The sequence below is a fragment of the Arvicanthis niloticus genome, chromosome X (genome assembly GCF_011762505.2).
Source record: "Arvicanthis niloticus isolate mArvNil1 chromosome X, mArvNil1.pat.X, whole genome shotgun sequence".
Taxonomy (NCBI): domain Eukaryota; kingdom Metazoa; phylum Chordata; class Mammalia; order Rodentia; family Muridae; genus Arvicanthis; species Arvicanthis niloticus.
In genome coordinates, this window is record NC_047679.1 from 58,119,031 (window position 1) to 58,134,767 (window position 15,737).

Below are 15,737 nucleotides of genomic sequence, written 5' to 3' on the forward strand. Positions count from 1 at the left end.
TAGTTCACCCTGAGTCCTAATTTCTTTGCACCTCCCTTACCTTTTGCATTACTCCTTGGAGTTTTCTACAAAGAAATGGGCCTTTTCCGACTTGCTGGTCCTAAACATGTCCCCTGTTGCTCCGGTCTGTGTTTGTGCCTTTTAAATCCCATGTGTATCAATTAGTGCAATTAAGACATTCAAATTATAATTGGACCCCCTTTCCTATATGCCTAAGCCCCCCAAGTTTCCTGCTGCCTTTCATTTCATTTACTGGGTAAAGCTCTTGCAGAATTGCCATAGCAACAGGCCATTGGGCAGATTAAGCCATTATGGGCCTGGACACTGACACTCAGAACTGATTATGGGTCTGGAAACTTGGATGGCTGAGCAAGAATCCTGGAATTCGGACAAGGAGGATCTTAGCTGGAGAGAAGGAAGGGGTAGCTGAACAGCGCAGGACTTTGTTCAAACCTTGACTCCTGATTTTATCTTGTCTCCCATTTGCTTTGGCAGAGATGAAGAATGAGACAGCAGGAGTTATAGGTGGGGTGCCTGCTGTTAAGTATGAGTGCCTGAATTTTGATGACATATCTCTACTCTTTGAATAGCCTCTGCTGAGTGTCAACATCACACTTCTGAGCATCATCTCCCCTTGAATATACCTAATTCTCATGGTGAAAGAGAGTACAGGAACCTTGTGGGGAACAGATGATTATGAATATATGTCTGAGTTTGCTCACATTCCCAACCCTGTTGTTGAATCTGTTGTGCCCATCGGGCATCTCAATTCCTAGTAAGGTTCCTGGGTTTTGTGCTTACAAGATGGCTGAGCAGGGAAGATTCTGTACTATAATTTTATAAGACCTGAATATGGATCTCAGAAATCTGACACCATGTTTTCTAGCTTCTAGAGTCTAGAGGCCAACACATGTGGCTCACATATATGCTAGTAGGCATGCAAGCAGACACACACACACACACACACACACCATACACTGTGGCAAACTATAATAACTAATACAATAAAAATGTAACATCAATTAATTTAGGATGTTTTAGGATTCCGTGTGGTGTTCTGTGATGATTTTATATAAGGGGAAGAGATAGTATATGTATCTTTTACTGTCCTAGATTCTAGGACTATGTAGGAGTGTGTGTAAATAAGAGAGTAAAGCACTAAGAAGATTCTTACTTAAACAACTTAAACATGGCTCTTGGAAGACATGTCCAAGAATGGGCCGAATCATTCTCAGAGGAGCCTGACTTAGTTTATTTAAGCAGAGACTCTTTGTTAGTCCCTCTTGTTATTTTGCAATATAAGTCAATTGCTAATTCTGTAGCCCTGCTTCACTAAGGACTTGCCAGCCACCTCATAGTAAAGAGTATTAGCTGGAATCTGCAGGTAAAGCTTTGTGGAAGAGCTCTTGCCTGGTATGTGGGAAACCCTGGGTTCAGTACCCAGTACCACAAAGATAATTTGACATAAGGTAGTAGGAAAAGTAAGGTATTCAATGAGTGGAACATCTAAAATTAACTTAAGACAAGATTAATATTGGAAACCTGTGTTTTATTCCAGAGATCATCCAGAGGGATGTTTAGACTTATGCTCTAAATATGTTTAAGTGGCACAGTAGGGCAGTAAGTACCAATAGACCGATCTCTCAAATTGTAGCTTGAATGTGTCCAGTGATAAGATTCAGTGTTATATGTCTTTCCTACATTATAGAATAGCATCTAGTTGCGGTATTTCTCTGAAGTTTATATTGAGCTGTTCAATTTTAGCTTGTAGGGTTTTGAAAAAAAGAGATTGACTAATGCTAAGTCCGGAGATTGGGGGAAATGAAAATAATTGGTTTGTAGAATTGCAATCAGAAATTGGAAGAAAGCAGAAATGAGAAATAATGAAAAGTGCTATAGTTTTTTAATGACACAAAAATTTCACTCAAATTACCTTGCTCTTTTGATTAAAGATGACCAAAGCATTAAATAAGAAATAAAAATGTATACAGAGAGTAAGTTTGATCATATTAGATTTTACTTAAATCCATACACACACACACAGAGAGAGAGGAGGGGGCGTGGGGAGGTAGGCAGGCAATTGGCCCTAGAGGCCTTTTCAGTTTGCTTTCCTGGAAATTGTTGTTAGTAATATCAGAGTAGACTTTTAAAAGCCTCTCAAGGTTAGAGCTCCAAGCCAGCATTCACTAATGGACTTCATTAGTGCAAGCTTTAGTTTGATTGACACACACTCTCTCTCTTCCATCTCTAAGATGTTGCTTATTTTTTGGTTCTGCCACTTAATTTTATCTTACTTTTCTGTACAACTGTGCTCCCTGCAAACCAGGGCTATTTTCCTAAGAGGGGTTGTGAAACATTGAAGCTATAAAGTCATCTTAAATTCTTTAAATCTGACATTCCAATAAAAACATTGGTTGTATAACATTTTCAATTATATCTTGTTATAAGGAGGATAGAGTCTTATTGAACTTTCTCAAAAATTAATATTGCAATGCAAATAAGAATATTCAGTATGAGTTTCTAAAATTTGGAAGAGCCAGGTGCAGAGAAAAGATAAATGTTTCACTGATATTTATAAAAGTATAAGCCACTAAGCTGGTATAAGTATAGATACTTAAGAGAAAATGAAAAAGGTTTTTTTATATCCATAAAAGAACACACTATAGAGATATCAACGTTTCAAGCAAAGGTATAAGCATCATTCATCACTTCAGTCAGTGCTATGTAATTAATTCTTTTATTTGCTTGATCTGAAGCTAGTAGTTTTAGAAACTTGTCTAGTTATCCATCAGAGTCTTAAAAATCCTTACGAGGTCCAGAGGTGTGATCTCATATGTATGCAAGCAATGTAGTCATGAAACAGTCTGGTTGATAATTGACTACAAATATTTTAGATAAAAACAAAAGTGAAATAAAATCTGCTTTTAGATTTTTAAAAAAACATGCTTAAAAGACAGCTTTTGTGGCATATGTCTGTAACTCCTGTACTTTGGCCTCATATTCAGAAGGAACACTGAATATCCAAGTCCAGCATGGAATGTATAGTGAGTTCCAGCCCAGCTTAGTGGTTACTTAGCAAGAACCTATCTTTAAAAAACACCTAAATAAATAAAGCCTAAAGATAAGAGATATGTCTGATGAAATCCAGAAATGGAAGAACATGCCTGTCATTTTAGAACTAGGCAGAGGCAGGAGGATTGAAAGTTTCTGACCAGCTTAGGCTGTGTGTCATGAGCCTGTTTTGAAGAAACAAAACTATTTGATGAAAATTAATTTGACAATGAAAGTCTTTCTTTCTGTGCTATACATAGTGCTTAAAGTAGTAGCTGAGATTACAGCTGACAGAATTATACTAGCTGCATCATACACAAGAGTATTGACAAATGTGTATGAACATTTTATTGTACAAATATAGAGCTATCTCTTTTTAAATCTTCAGATTCTTGGGAAACTGTTCTCTTGTAACAAACTACAGTTTCTAAAATTTATTGACCAAATCTGGAAGAACTTGAGTCTTCTCAGGTGAGCATGTGGACAAATAGAGAGGGTTAAACAAAAATAAAATTTTAAAAAGATGATGTCTGATAAGGGAGCAGCCAGATAAGAAAATATAAAAGAAACTGTAATTCAAAGTGTATTTTAACTACAATGTAGGGTCTTCTGATGTTAATTTTTTCTAGTTTGTCATTTTATTTATTTATCTATCTATTTATTTCTTTATCTTTGTCTCATTAATTTATTTATTCACTTTACATCTCAGTCCCACCCTCCCACCCTTGGGTTTTTTGGGGGGATTATTTATTTATTTACATTTCACTCTAAAGCTGGGAGAATGAAGCTGATAAGTGAGGTGGACTAAAGTCTCATGCAATAGCCAACTTGATTCAGAGCATCAGAAAATTTATACTCTGAGAGTTAAGCATTCAGAAGTCACCTGAATTAGGTGTTCAATCACACGAAAAAAGCCACAGAAGGCAAATGCATATTTTTGCATAGAAGCCCATGAATAAGAACTGAAACTCACTCCTATTTGCTACACCTGGGAGGGGGTATGAAAGCATAATCAAAAAATCTGTGTTTTTAAAGAAACTGATATCACAAGACACTTTTCTTAGATTTGGTTTTCTTTCTTTCTTTTTCTTCTTCCTTTTTTAAAATAGTTCTCTCACAAGCACTCAGAAATCTCCTCACAAGATTTCATTCTTAGACTGTGTTCCAACATAAAATTCCAATAAGAAGGCATGCTTTTTCAGTCCATTCTTGGGGTGTTTTGTTGTATGTATCTGTCAGGTTTATGTATCTGTACACTCTCTGTCATGAAGGGCATCATCCAGGTTTTGATCACATACTAATGAACAAATTGATAGAAGAGCTTTAAGTTTTGGGTATCAGGGGATTATTGTCTCTTCTCTCACACTGGTTCTGCTAGACACAGGTACCTTCATACTAAAATTAAAAGGCAGGAGCTGAAGGGTCGGTAACAGAGGCAGGTCTTAGGATAGAGAGCCAGGGAGGATAGGCTAGCTTTTTTTTTTTAACTTGGTACTGCTTTTGATGCAATTGAGCATATATAATATATAAATCATTTTAATACTTGTCCTTTCACAAAGTAAAAGAAACTATCTTATGGTCACTTTCAGACCAAGAAGACTCATTTAAGTTTTTATTTTAGGAAAACAAAATTGTCAAATGAAAACAAAACAAAATTTAAAAAGTCTTATTTAAAAGTAAAAAAATCTGGGTTCCTATTACTTCGATAAAACACAAAAGTTTAGTTTTCTAGGCAGGTGTTTTTAAAGTAAAGAAAAACCTTTTACAATTACCTTAACAAGCAGGCAAACGATCCAAGAAAACCAAATTAAAGTCTACTTTTACATTGGTGCTTTATTGGATTCGTAACACATGGAATTCCCTTACTGTAAACTTTTTATAACTTTCTAGATCTATTTAGTTTGACCTAATTTTTCTTCTCTTATTATATCTTAATACAAAATTATACCATTTCCTTAAGAAAAACACATTTTCATTCTTTTTGTGCATTTCCTTACCAAAATACATCTTATTTTTCTTAAAAACTTTGTATATAGAGGATGTGTTCCTTGACTTTTGTTAGTGTGCACGGCTCACTTTCATATATTCATTAGAATTCTTAGCTCCTAGTGATTTTAATTTCTAGGGAAAAATAAGAATGTGAGCAATTGTGAGCTGTCATTCTGTAAGATATTAGTAAATTTGTGAAAACCTCATTTCACAATTCCTAGAAATATATTTTTTCTATGTTAAGATTTTTAGAAGGAAGTAGCCTTCTCTACAATGGTCTACACTGGTCACTGAATTTCCCTGTGCACCTCACTGTTTTGTAAATGCTGTGATTAGATCCCCTTATAGCAAGAAGGCATTTTTTATTTTTTATTTTTTTAAAAAAAGGAAAACCAGTCAGATCATGAAGCTCCATATGCTAGAAAAGATGTAAATCCAGGTTCCGCTTGCCGTCACAAAGGAGTGGGACCAGCACCCCTTCAATATAACACAAGTGCCTTAGCATGTGTCACAGCTGTCACTACTACAGTAAGCTGGTTTACAGGTATTTCCACTGAGCATCACAATAAAGAGTACAGTGTTCTAATAAAACAAACAATATAGTGTCGAAAAATACCATGTTACTAGCATTCACAGGGATATTTAGTATTGCTATATCATATTCAAAATAAAGTTTTTAAACATAAATTTATACTTAGTAATAAGTACTTTAATAGTCTTACTTTGAAATTATCATTGTTTATTTATTATCTAATATAACTCCAGGATTATAAACAATTTTTATAATTTTTAATTGGGTATTTTCTTTATTTACATTTCAAATGTTATCCCCTTTCCCGGTTTCCCCTCTGCAGACCCCCATACCATCCCTCTCCCCCTGCTTCTGTGAGGGTGCTCCCCATCCATCCACTCCCACCTCACCACCCTGGCATTCCCCTACACTGGGGAATCAAGCCTTCACAGAACCAAGGGCCTCCCTTCCCATTGATTCCAGATAAGGACCCATCAGCTCCTTCAGTCCTTCCCCTAACTTCTCCATTGGGGCCCCTGTTCTCAGTCCAATCATTGGCTGCAAGCATCTGCCTCTCTATTTGTCAGGCTCTGGCAGAACCTCTCAGGAGACAGCTATATCAGACTCCTGTCAGCATGGACTTCTTGGCATCAGCAATAGAGTCTGGGTTTGTTGTCTGCATGTGGGATGGATCCCCAGGTGGAGCAGTCTCTGGATGGTCTTTCCTTCAGTCTATGTTCCACTCTTTGTCCCTGTATTTCCTTTAGACAGGAGTGATTCCTGGGTTAAAATTTTGGAGATGGATGGATGGCCCTATCCCTCAACCTAACCTCTGAATATGGTCATGAAAGGCTCTCCCTCCCCTTTCTGGGATATTTCAGCTAATGTCATCCCCATGGAGTACTGGGAGGCTCTTGCTTTCCTGGCATCTGGGATTTTCTGGCTGATAACCCCAGCTCCCCATACATCACTGCTGCACACCTCTGTTCAATTTTCTGACCCTCTGGTACATCTCCTCCCATACCCGATTCTGCCCCTCTTTTCCCCCTCCCCATCTACTCTTCCTCCCAAGTCCCTCTCACCCTCTACTTCCCTTGATTATTTTGTTCCCCCTTCTAAGGAGGACTGAAGCATCCACTCTTTGCTCTTCTTTCCTCTTGAGTTTCTTGTGGCCCGTGAGTTGTATCATGGGTATTCCACTCTCTTGCCTAATATCCACGTATCAGTGGGTACATACCATGTGTGTTCTTTTGTGACTGAGTGACCTCACTGAAAATGATATTTTCCAGTTCCATCCATGAATTTAATGAAGTCATTGTTTTTAATGGCTGAGTAGTATTCCATTGTGTAAATGTACCACATTTTCTGTATGCATTCCTATGTTGAGGTGTTGAGGCCCACACTGCCCCACACTTGGGGGCCACTATGTTTCTGTCCACACTGCCCAGCTCTTTGGGGCTAAGTGCTCTGGTCAAGAGAGAGAGTGGGGGAAGAAGGGGAAGAGACTCGAAGAATGGAGACAAGCCAGAGTGTGTGACCAAGTCTCGTTTCTTGTTTATTGTCTCTCTTATTGCCTCCTCCTTTTTTTTTTTGTTTTGTTTTTTTTTGTTTTGTTTTGTTTTGTTTTTTTTGTTTTTCGAGACAGGGTTTCTCTGTATAGCCCAGGCTGTCCTGGAACTCACTCTGTAGACCAGGCTGGCCTAGAACTCAGAAATCCACCTGCCTCTGCCTCCCAAGTGCTGGGATTAAAGGCGTGCGCCACCACCGCCCGGCTATTGCCTCCTCCTTATTGTCTCCTATCTCTTATTTTCTCCTCCTTGCAAGGAAATCCTGGGTATTTATAAGCACAAGCAGGAGCGCACAGATGAAGACACTTTACCACACGCACCATGCAGCTTGGGGCACTAACAACAAAACAAGCTATGTGGGATAAACAAGATATTTATCAGAGTGTGCTTCAGCTGTTGTAGGCTGTTGAAAAAAAGTCTCTTGTCAGGGTAGATGGCTGCACAGTTGATAGCTGCTTTCTGCTAAAAGTCAGCTCCCAACATTGAGAGACATCTGGGTTGTTTCCAGCATCTGGCTATTATAAATAAGGCTGCTATGAACATAGAGGAGCATGTGTCCTTGTTCTATGTTGGAGCATCTTCTGGGTATATGCCCAGGAGTGGTATAGCTGGGTCCTCAGGTAAAACTATGTCCAATTTACTAAGGAACCTCCAAACTGATTTCCAGAGTGGTTGTACCAGCTTGCAATCTCACCAGCAATAGAGGAGTATTCCTCTTTTTCAACATCCTTGCCAGCATCTGCTGTCACCTAATTTTTTGATGTTAGCCATTCTGCCTGGTGTGATGAGAAAACTCAGGGTTGTATTAATTTGCATTTCTCTGATGACTAAGGTTCTTGAAAACTTTATTAGATGCTTCTCGGCCATTCGAGATCCCCTAGCTGAGAATTTTCTCTTTACCTCTGTTCCCCATTTTAATAGGGTTTTTTTGTTGTTGTTGTTGTTCTCTGTCCTATTAACAGTGTCCTTTGTCTTACAGAAACTTTGCAATTTTATGAGGTCCCATTTGTCAATTCTTGATCTTAGAACATAGCCATTGGGGGTTCTGTTCAGGAAAAAATTTCCCTGTGCTCATGTGTTTGAGGCATTTCCCCACTTTTTTCTTCTGTTAGTTTCAGTGTATCTAGTTTTATGTGGAGGTCCTTGATCCACTTGGACTTGAGATTTGTAGAGGGAGATAAGAATGGATCAATTTGAATTCTTCTACATGTTGACTGCCTGTTGAACCAGCACCATTTGTTGAAAATGCTGTCTTTTTTTCCACTAAATGGTTTTAGCTCCTTTATCAAAGATCAGGGGACCATAGATGTGTGGGTTCAATTCTGCTTTTGGCAAGATGGCCATTTTTACTATATTAATCCTGCCAATCCATGAGCATGGAAGATCTTTCCATCTTCTGAGGTCTTCTTTGATTTCTTTCTTCAGAGACTTCAAGTTCTTGTCATACAGATCTTTCATTTCTTTGGTTAGAGTTACTTACACCAAGATATTTTATATTCTTTGTTACCATTGTGAAGGGTGTCGGTTCCCTAATTTCTTTCTCAGCCCACTTATCCTTTGAGTATAGGAAGGCTACTGATTTATTTGAGTTAATTTTATATCCAGCCACTTTGCTAAGTTGTTTATCAGCTGTAGGAGTTCTCTGCTGGAATTTTGGGGTCACTTAAGTATACTATCATATCATCTGCAAAAGTCATATTTTGACTTCCCTCTTTCTAATTTGTATCCCTTTGACCTCCTTTTGTTGTCTAATTGCTCTAGCTAGGACTTTCAGTAGTATATTGAATAAGTAGGGAGAGAGTGGGCAGCCTTGCCTTGTCTAGTCCCTGATTTTAGTGAGCTTGCTTCAAGTTTCTCTCCATTTAGTTTGATGTTGGCTAGTGGTTTGCTGTATATTGCTTTTACTATGTTTAGATATGGGCCTTGAATTCCTGATCTCTCCAGGAGTTTTACCATGAAGGGATGTTGAATTTTGTCATATGCTTTTTCAGCATCTAATGAAATGATCATGTGTTTTTTCCTTTGAGTTTAATTATGTAGTGGATTATGTTGATGGATTTCCAAATATTGAACCATCCCTGCATTCCTGGGATAAAGCCTACTTGATCATGATGGATAATTGTTTTGATGTGTTTCTGGATTCGGTTTGTGAGAATTTTATTGAGTATTTTTGCATAGATATTCATAAGGGACATTGGTCTGAAGTTCTCTTTCTTTTTTGGGTTTTTGTGTGGTTTAGGTATAAGTGTAATTTTGGCTTCATAGATTTAATTGAGTAGTGTTCCTTCTGTTTCTATTTTGTGGAATAGTTTGAAGAGTGTTAATATTAGGTCTTCTTTGAAGGTCTGATAGAATTCTGCACTAAATCCATCTATCTGGTCCAGGGCTATTTTTTGGTTGGGAGACTTTTAATGACTGCTGCTATTTCTTCAGGGGTTATGGGACTGTTTAGATGGTTTATCTGATGTTGATTTAACTTTGGTTAAATTTGAGTTAATTTTATATCCAGCCACGTTGCTGAAGTTGTTAGTTGTTTATCAGCTGTAGGAGTTCTCTGCTGGAATTTTGGGGTCCATTCATCCAGATTTGTCCATTTCATCCAGATTTTCCGGGTTTGTTGAGTATAGGTTTATGTTATGGGTTTTGATGATTTTTTAAAAATTTCCTCAGTTTCTGTTGTTGTATCTTCTTTTTCAGTTCTGATTTTAATAAGTTGGATACTGTCTCTGTGCCCTCTGGTTAGTCTGGCTAAGGGTTTATCTATCTTGTTGATTTTCTTAAAGAACCAGATCCTGGTTTTGTTGACATTTTGTATAGTTCTATTTGTTTCTACTTGGTTGATTTCAGCCCTGAATTTGATTATTTCCTGCCATCTACTCCTCTGGGGTGTATTTGCTTCTTTTTGTTCTAGAGCTCTCAGGTGTGCTGTTAAGCTGCTAGTGTATGCTCTCTCCAGTTTCTTTTTGGAGGCACTCAGAGCTGAGTTTTCCTCTTAGCACTGCTTTCATTGTGTTTCATAAGTTTGGGTATGTTGTGCCTTCATTTTTATTAAATTCTAAAAAGTCTTTAATTTCTTTCTTTATTTCTTCCTTGACCAAGTCATCATTGAGTAGAGCGTTGGTCAGTTTCCATGTGTATGTGGGCTTTCTGTTGTTTTGTTGTTATTGAAGACCAGCCTTAGTCTGTGATGATCTGATAGGATGCATGGGATTATTTCAATCTTTTTGTATCTGTTGAGGACTGTTTTGTGACGGATTATATGGTCAGTTTTGGAGAAGGTACGTTGAGGTGCTGAGAAGAAAGAACATTCTTTTGTTTTAGGATCAAATATTGTTATAGATATATGTTAAAACCATTTGGTTCAAAACTCATGTTAGTTTCACTGTGTCTCTGTTTAGTTTCTGTTTCCATGATCTATCCATTGATGAGAGTGGGGTGTTGAAGTCCCCCACTATTATTGTGTGAGGTACAATGTGTACTTTGAGCTTTAGTAAAGTTTCTTTCATGAATGTGTGTGCCCTTGCATTTGGATCATAGATGTTCAAAATTGAAATTTCATCTTGGTAGATTTTTCCTTTGATGGGTATGAAGTGTCCTTCCTTACGGTTTTTGATAACTTTTGATTGAAAGTTGATTTTATTTGATATTAGAATGGCTACTCCAGCTTTTTTCTTGGGACCATTTTCTTGGAAAATTGTTTTCCAGCTTTTTACTCTGAGGTAGTGTCTGTCTTTGTCACTGAGGTGCATTTCCTGTATGCAGCAAAATGCTGGGTCCTGTTTATGTATCCAGACCGTTAGCCTATGTCTTTTTATTGAGGAATTGAGTCCATTGATGTTAGAGATATTAAGGGATAGTGATTGTTACTTTTTGTTATTTTTGCTGTTAGAGGTGGAATTATGTTTGGCTATCTTCTTTTAGTTTGAAAGAACATTACTTTCTGCTTTTTCTAGGGTATAGTTTCCCTCTTTGTGTTGGAGTTTTTCATCTATTATCCTTTGTAGGGCTGTATTTGTGGAAAGATATTGTGTGAATTTTGTTTTGTCATGTAATATCTTGGTTTCTCCGTCTATGGTAATTGAAAGTTTTGCTTGGTATAGTAGCCCGAGCTGGCATTTGTGTTCTCTTAGTGTCTGTATGACATCTGCCCAGGACCTTCTGGTGAGAAGTCTGGTGTAATTCTGATAGGTCTGCCTTTATATGTTACTTGCCCTTTTTCCCTTTCTGCTCTTAATATTCTTTCTTTGTTTTGTGCATTTGGTGTTTTGACTATTATGTAACAGGAGGAATTTCTTTTCTGGTCCAATCTATTTGGAATTCTGTAGGCTTCTTGTATCTTCATGGCCATCTCTTTCTTTAGGTTAGGGAAGTTTTCTTCTATAATTTTGTTGAAGATATTTACTGGCCCTTTAAGTTGGGAATCTTCGCTCTCTTCTTTTTTTTTTTTTTTTTAATTTTATTTATTTAATGTATGCATGCTCTGATGCATATACGTCCGCCTGCCTGAAGGGGGCAGAAGATCCTCCTATAGATGGTTGTGAGCCACCATGGGGGTGCTGGGAATTGAACTCAGGACCTCTGGAAGAGCAGCCAGTGCTCTTAACCTCTGAGCCATCTCTCCAGCCCCTCTTCGCTCTCTTCTATACCTATTATCCTTAGGTTTGGTCTTCTCATTGTTTCCTGAATTTTCTGGATGTTTTGGATTAGGTGCTTTTTGCACTTTGCATTTTTCATTTTCTTTGACTGTTGTGTTTATGTTCTCTATGGTATCTTCTGCATCTGAGATTCTCTTCTGTCTCTTGTATTCTGTTGGTGATGCTTGCGTCTATGACTCCTGATGTCTTTCTTATGTTTTCTATCTCCAGGGTTGTCTCCCTTTGTGATTTCTTTACTGTTCCTATTTCTATTTTTAGGTCCTGAATGGTTCTGTTTAATTCCTTCACCCTTTTGGTTGTGTTTTTCTGTTGAGGCCCACATTCTGCCTCAACACTTTGCCTCAACACTTTTGGGGCTAAGTGCTCTGGTCAAGAGAGAGTGTGGCTCTTGGGGCAAGAGACGCAAAGAATGGAGACAAGACAGGGTGTGATTCAGTCTCTTCTATTTTCTCAAGTCTCCCCTCTTGAAGGGAATTCTGAGGTATTTATATACACAAGCTGGAGAACACAGGTGAAAACACTTTACCACGTGCACCATACAGCTGAGGTCACTAAACAGCAAAACAAGCTATGTGGGATAAACAATATATTTATCAGAGTGTGCTTCAGCTGTTATAGGCTTTTAACAACCAAGTCTTTCATCAGGGTATATGGTTCCAGATGGCTGCAAAGTTGATCTAGCCGCTTTCTACTAAAGTTGGCCCCCAACAGGTCCCCCTTTTTAATTTTTTTTTTTCAAAAGGGAAGGCTGGGAAAACTTACGGAAACTGTGCCTGTCCTAGGTTGGAACAAAGGACCCCAGCCTCACTTAAGATGGTGAGGCCTCCCTTATTTTAGGGGCAAGGGTCTCCATATGCTCTCTTACCCGTCATTGGCTATCCGGCTTAACACGTAAGTTAGGGGTTAATCCTCGTCAGTCTTGATGACAGAGTTTTCAGAGTCCCCTACTTCCAGCCTGTAATAGCGGACCTGTATGGGTTTCATTTGTTATCTGTTGCCGTACCAAAGCCATCAGTTTGTTGAACAGCATGAACCCGAGAGACAAAAGACTTAATATCTAAACTGTTGATATAAAAGCAACACTCTTTAAGGCAACACACAACTTCCCCTGTTGGAGAAGTAAAAGGTCTAAGCCTTGTACCCACAAATTTTCAATAGAAGAAATTATACGAATGAAATCTTTGAATTTGTATCAGCTTAGTAACAATTATACAGATTTAGACAGCCTAATATTAACCACCTCAGTCCCCAAGTCCAGGGAATTGGGGCGCCGACTCTTCATTAACTTCTTCAAGCTGAACATGGGCATTGAGATATTAGAAGAGGGATGAGGGGAAGGGTAAATTGATAAGCCTCTGACGTCTGTCTTAACTGCATCCAGCTGGAAGTCCAGGGCATCAGTGAACATGCAGGTGATAAGAAGATTCATTCACCAAGGCTGTGTATTCTGTAATATACAAATCTCAAAACAAGTTTTAGTATCAAGTTAATTATTTTGATTCTCTGGAATCTAGTGTTCTGGAGGCCTACCTCTGTCATGTCTGATCCATATAATTCTGGAAGACATAACTACTACCTTAATGACCTCATCAGAAAACTCATAGAAAAACCTTTTTTTTCCAAATTAACCTTTCCTTAAGCCAGTAACCAGAAAAACCTTTACATTGAGTTTTTATCCACAAAAATATTATACAACTCAGAATCACACCCATTTTGAAAGTTAAATCAATTAACATTATCATTCTGCTTAGCTCTCTGTCTAGAGCAGCCTTCTATTTATTCCTCGCGTCTTTAAAGCCTTTTTCATCTGTTTTTACTCACTTATTTCTTGCCCTATTTTCGTTACTATAACCTTTATTTATCTGTTTGGCTCTCTTGACTCAGAGTAGCCTGTAATTTACTCCTTGCTTCTTTAAATCCTTTTTTATCTGTTTTTATTTACTTATTTCTTGCCCCGTTTTTTGTTACTATGCAATCACCTTTGTTTCACTTCCGAATTCAGCCAGCTCCGTCAGTCGACTGGTTCTCCAGCGCAGGGTGTCTTCCACTGTATCCCGCTTACTGGAGCTCTAATGTGGAGACTCTGTCAGTTGACTGGTTCTCCAGCGCAGGGTGTCTTCCACTGTATCCCGCTTACTGGAGTCCCTGTTCAGGCGCCACTAATGTTGAGGCCCACATTCTGCCTCAACACTTTGCCTCAACACTTTTGGGGCTAAGTGCTCTGGTCAAGAGAGAGTGTGGCTCTTGGGGCAAGAGACGCAAAGAATGGAGACAAGACAGGGTGTGATACACAAGCTGGAGAACACAGGTGAAAACACTTTACCACGTGCACCATACAGCTGAGGTCACTAAACAGCAAAACAAGCTATGTGGGATAAACAATATATTTATCAGAGTGTGCTTCAGCTGTTATAGGCTTTTGACAACCAAGTCTTTCATCAGGGTATATGGTTCCAGATGGCTGCAAAGTTGATCTAGCCGCTTTCTACTAAAGTTGGCTCCCAACATTTTCCTGTAATTCTTTAAGTGATTTTTGTTTCCTCTTTAAGGACTTCTACCAGTTTACCTGTATTCTCCTTTTTTTAAAGGAAGTTATTTATGACATAAATCCTCTATCATTATCATGAGATATGATTTTAAATCAGTCTTGCTTTTCCAGTGTGTTTGGGTATCCAGGCTTGCTGTGATGGGAGAACTGGGCTCTGATGATGCCAAGTAGCCTTGGCTTTTGTTGTTTATGTTCTTACTTTTGCCTCTAGCCACCTGGTTACCTTATAGAATACTACAATCTATCAAAATGCATAATTGTGGAGCCCACAATTACAATCCAACTTCTACACTTAAGGTTAAGGAAACATTGTAGAAGAGGGGGCAGAAAGATTATAAAAGCCAGAGGGTAAGCACACAAATTAGTTATCCAGTACCAAATGGTCAGCCTTGAAATCAATGTACAAGTAACATTATACCAATTGAGAAAATTGTGTATGTATATGTGTGTGTGTGTGGTTGTGTGTGTGTGTGTGTGGTTGTGTGTGTGTGTGTATGCGTTGTGGGGAGCCGACAGAAGGCGGCTATCATCCTTACAGCCATCTTGAGCCATATACCCTGACAAGAGACTTGATTACAACAGCCTACAATAGCTGAGCACACTCTGATAACATCTTGTTTTAGATACCCAGGATCTTCCCTTGGGTGTGTGAGACTTAAAGCTGTGATTTAGAGCCAAAATTTAAGGTCATGACTTAGAGATCAGATTTAGAGACAAGGCCTAACAGCATGACTTAAAGGCATGACTTAGAGGCGTGGCTTAGAAGTGAGACATATAAAAGGTGAGAGGCAGACAGAACAGTAGAGTACAACTTGGAACTAGGAAATAGGTTAGACAGAACAACTTGGAGTAGGAATTAGGCATTGAGGAAGAAGACACTTGGACTAGAGAACTCGGAAGAAGAATTATTAGACATTAGGCACTTAGCACTTGGAAGAAGTAACTTGGAACTTGGAGGCACTAGGGACTAGGAACTAGGGACTAGGAACTCAAGACTTGGGACTTGGACTAAAAAGATAGAGTGAAGAATAAACAGGATTTAATCACACTCTGACTGGTCTCCATTCTTCGAGTCCATCCTCTCTCTCTTGCTGAACCCCGACCCTCGAACTGAAGCAGCTTGGGGCAGTGCCGGCTCTAACAGTTTAGCCCCCAAGGCTTTTGGTAGTACAGGTCCCAACATTGACAGAACAGTCTGAGACATTTTTCCCCCCCAAACGTAGGGCAGCTCGGGCCGCAACAGTGTGTAGCAACAATTAATAATAATAAAAAAAAAAGAACCATGAATTTAAGTGAGGAAAATATGGGAAGGTTTTGCATGGAGGAAAGGGAAGAGGAAAATACTATAATTATATTTTAATCTCAAAAATAAAAGAAATAATTAAAAATTTAAGGAATAACTAATATTACTTCTC